The sequence below is a fragment of the Crocuta crocuta genome, unplaced genomic scaffold, assembly GCF_008692635.1.
Source record: "Crocuta crocuta isolate KB4526 unplaced genomic scaffold, BGI_CrCroc_1.0 scaffold157, whole genome shotgun sequence".
Classification (NCBI taxonomy): domain Eukaryota; kingdom Metazoa; phylum Chordata; class Mammalia; order Carnivora; family Hyaenidae; genus Crocuta; species Crocuta crocuta.
This window is the reverse complement of record NW_027531872.1, coordinates 116,972-120,570: the sequence shown is the minus strand read 5'-3', so window position 1 is coordinate 120,570 and position 3,599 is coordinate 116,972. Positions and strand designations below refer to the sequence as shown.

The following is a 3,599-nucleotide window of genomic DNA, read 5'->3' as shown; positions in this document are numbered from 1 at the left end:
GCAGCCCCAGCCAGCAGCCTCCCGCTCCCCAGAGCAGAAGCCAGCCCCCCTCCGTAAGCTGGGGTGTCCGAGCGCTGGTCCCCGGGAATCCGCCACCCCGCCCCGCCTGTGCGTGCACGCCCTGTCTGCACGCGTCCCCAACACGCCGGCCTCCGGCCTCCCTCCCCTCCTGTGCCCCACCCCCGCCAGGCCTCTGTCAGTTCTTCCCTGAAATGTTACCCCTTCCGGGCGGGGCCAAGGTCCTCAGCCTCTAGACCCAAAGCGTCCCCCTTCCCTCAGCATTTCATATTCCCGTTCCCCGTTCCCCTGAGCTGAGCATCATCTAATGCTGTGAATTTACACACTTACCTTGTTCTCTGCGAGTCTCTAGAAGAGCCCCCAGCTGGTGGTAGGCGCTCAGTAGACGGGACGGGTGGATGGACACGCCGTGCCCGTGTCCCCGTGGCGTCTGCCCACGACCCTTACAGCCTCAGACGCCCCCACGTGGCTCCTGCACGTGGGGCGCTGCTGGAGAAAGGGGGCTGGGGTGGGGGGTGCAGACCCGGCGAGCAGGTGCCCCTCTGTAGGGCAGTCTGCCCCCCTTCAGCTCTTGCCCGTTCAACCCCAGGCTGTCCAGACCTTCTTGCTTTCAGAGACGAGGCAGATCCGGTGCATCGTCCCCGTCCTGGCACATGGGGCACTTGCCAGCTGAGCGGTGTCCGGCCGCCTGTTGGCCGTGACTCTGGGTCAGCCCAGGGTCGTCTCTCTTGACGGAAAGATGACAAGTCAAGGCCGCAGAACATGGCTCTGAACTGGCTCGCGCGCGTCGTAGATCTCACTCGCCAGCAAACGATGGACTTGAAACACAGAAGTGCCGCGTGATCCATCAGCCCAGGAGTTCCAGAAGCCATGAGCCGAGCAGGCATGGCCCCTGTGATTTACGATATCACTCAGGGACCTTGAGGAAGATCAATCCGCGCCATGTGTCCTGGGCGCAGTATCAATTTAATTTTATGCCTCTCGCAAGCCAGAGGCCGCCCGAGATGTGTTTTCTGGGTAAATCATCGGCGAGGCCAGACAGCAGAAGGGAGCTGCCCCGTCACAGTGGCAAAGTGGAGCCAGGCCCCGGCCGGACCCCAGCCCTCTGCACAGGTCGTCCTGTGATCGGCTCACTGTGGCCCAGCACCAGCTGCGTGCCAGGGGACCGACTACGGGGGCTTGGATGGAGCCTGGGCCTGGCTGGTGTACGGGGAGGGGGGGCGGGTCACGGTCAGGGGAGGCTGCACAGTCGCAGGGGAGGCCGGTGGGCTGTAGAGAGCAGACCCGCAGAGTTCCACGCCCAATCCTGTGTGACCTCGGGCAGCTTGCTTACTGTGTGTGCGCCTCTGCCTGCCCATTTGTAAAATGGGGATCGTGTTCCCTCAGACGCCCACGGGAAGGATCCAGGCCTGCTTGGTGCAGACTGTTAATGTCCTTCCCTGCGAACACGGGGGGAGCGAAGGGCATGAGTTTTCTACCCAGGTTGCATCTGGGGAAGGTGTGGGTCCACCTCGTCCCGGCCGTGGTTCTAGCTCCCGACTGAGTCCGGCAACCCCAGGTGATGGGGCTGACCTGCACGAGACACTTGCCGCAAGCTTGGGTTCAGGGTTCTCTGGGGGCGAGAGCTCGGAGGACTCAGGGCAGAGCCCTCCTGGTGCCGGTCAGGAGCTGGGTGCCAGCACCAGCGTGGCAGGGAGGCGAGGCAGCAGGGAGGAGCCAGCACGGCCCCCGGGGGCTTCACGCAGCAGGGTTACCTGTCGCCCGTCCTGCGTGCGCATCACGGAGGCGGGGGCCCGGCTTCAGGTCCCCCTTCCCTTCCTTCCAGGGCGTCGCTGGTGGCGCAGCCAGCGGGTTGAACGGGGCCGGGCTCCGCCGCGGAGAGAAGGAGGCGGCACACGCCGGCGGGTTGTGTCCGGCCGTTAAACCGTTCCCCCCAGAAGTGTTTTAAGTCCCGTTTGCCCTTTCATGGGTCAAAGCAAGTAAGACGGTCAATGCTAACGTGCAAAGGCCAAAGAAGCCCGGTTCTCGCTCCCGGCCCCGCGCGAGTGGGGGAACTGAGCGCGACGGCCCGGGCCCCTGCCCGCACGTGGGTCACAGAGAGCCGGCCTCTTTCTAACGGTCTTCCACAACCCTTGTTTAAAACAAGCCCTGGGGGCTGGGCTCTGTTGTGACCCCCACTTCTCAGATGGAGAACTAAGGCTGTGGGCCGTGGGCAGCTTGCCTGCCTGGTGAGGGGCCGCGGTTCCCCTCCAGGCAGCGGGACGGGGACGTCCGTGCGCTCAGGGCCCCTGCTTCACCTGCCCCGGCCTCTGGGACGAGCCAGCGTCTGGGAGGAAGGAGGGCGACTTGGCTTGGGGCTCCCAGGGGCGGGTGTGCTTGGGGAGCAGGAGGTAGTGGGAGAGCGCTTGGTCACTCGGGGTTTGGAGCTGACCCCTGAAGGGCGCACCACTCGCTCGCCACGTCGCCTCTGACTTGTTCCTCTTCTTCCCAGGGACTCTGGGGGACGGCCGCTCCCGTCTCACTGGGACGCGTAAGGGTCAGGTGGGAACGTGGTTCTGCAAGGAGCCTCACGGCTGAATGGCCCTGACGCTCCTATCAAGCTCGGGCGAGGGCCCTCTTGGGGGGGCCCCGGGTGTGCGGGGCAGGGAGGGGGTGGCAAGGGTTTGCAAGGGTAAGGCCAGGAGGAAGGAGAGAGCAGCCTGGCTGGGGGGGGGGGCTCTAGGGCAGGGTGTCTTGACCTCGGCACTCCTGACCTTTGGGGCCAGATCCTTACTGCTTGAGGGCTCCCCTGTACATCATAGGGTGTTAGGCAGCATCCCTGCCCTCTACCCACTAGTTGCCTGTTGCACCCCGACCCAGGTGTAAAAATCAAAACTGCGTTCGGATATCGCCACGGCCCCCCTGAAGAGGCACACGGGTCCCCCTTGAGGCCCATGGGCGGGACTAAGAGGCCAGGTTGGGCCAGGCTGGGAAGCGTCCTGACCCGTGGGCAGCAGTAGTCAGTGAGCTGCCCCCTCCGTCACCAGGATCCGGGGACCCCCCGGGCGGTCAGCCAGGTTCAGGACGGGTCTCACGGTCGAGAGCGGCTGCACCCAGGCCTGGGCTTGGCCCTGACGTCTGACTTCCGCTTCCTGCAGGCCCCAGCCTCCAGCCACCGCACCCCCTGCGGGGCCGCAGACTCGACCCCTTCAGCTCTCCGAACGCCCAGCGGGAGTCGGCCAGGCCGTCGCTGGCCAGCATCCGCCTCGACCCGCCCGTGCAGCTGGGGGCCCGGGACGCCGGGCGCGGCCAGGAGAGGCTGCCCGGTGAGCCCGGAGGCCCAGGTCAGGAAGACGGGGTGTCCTGAACCCCCAGGCAGACGACGGGGGTGCTGGGGAGGGCTGGCGGCCGCTGGGAGCTTCTGTCTGCGGCTCCCCTTTATCCAGAACGGAAAGGATGCAAGCTCACGACCCTGCTTTATGCTGCGCAGACGTCCTGCGAGGCCGGAGCCGGAGCCCCTCCCTCAGGGTCGGGGAGGCAGCCCAGGTCGTACCGAGCAGCCAGCCTCTGAGACCCGCGCTGCTCGGGGCCACGCTGCCCTC

General features: G+C 66.0%; 1 pseudogene; it reads left to right on the top strand.

Annotated features, from left to right (window-relative positions):
- LOC144238890 (nuclear pore membrane glycoprotein 210-like) overlaps positions 1-3,599 on the top strand; it is a 69,755-nt pseudogene that overhangs the window by 30,608 nt on the left and 35,548 nt on the right.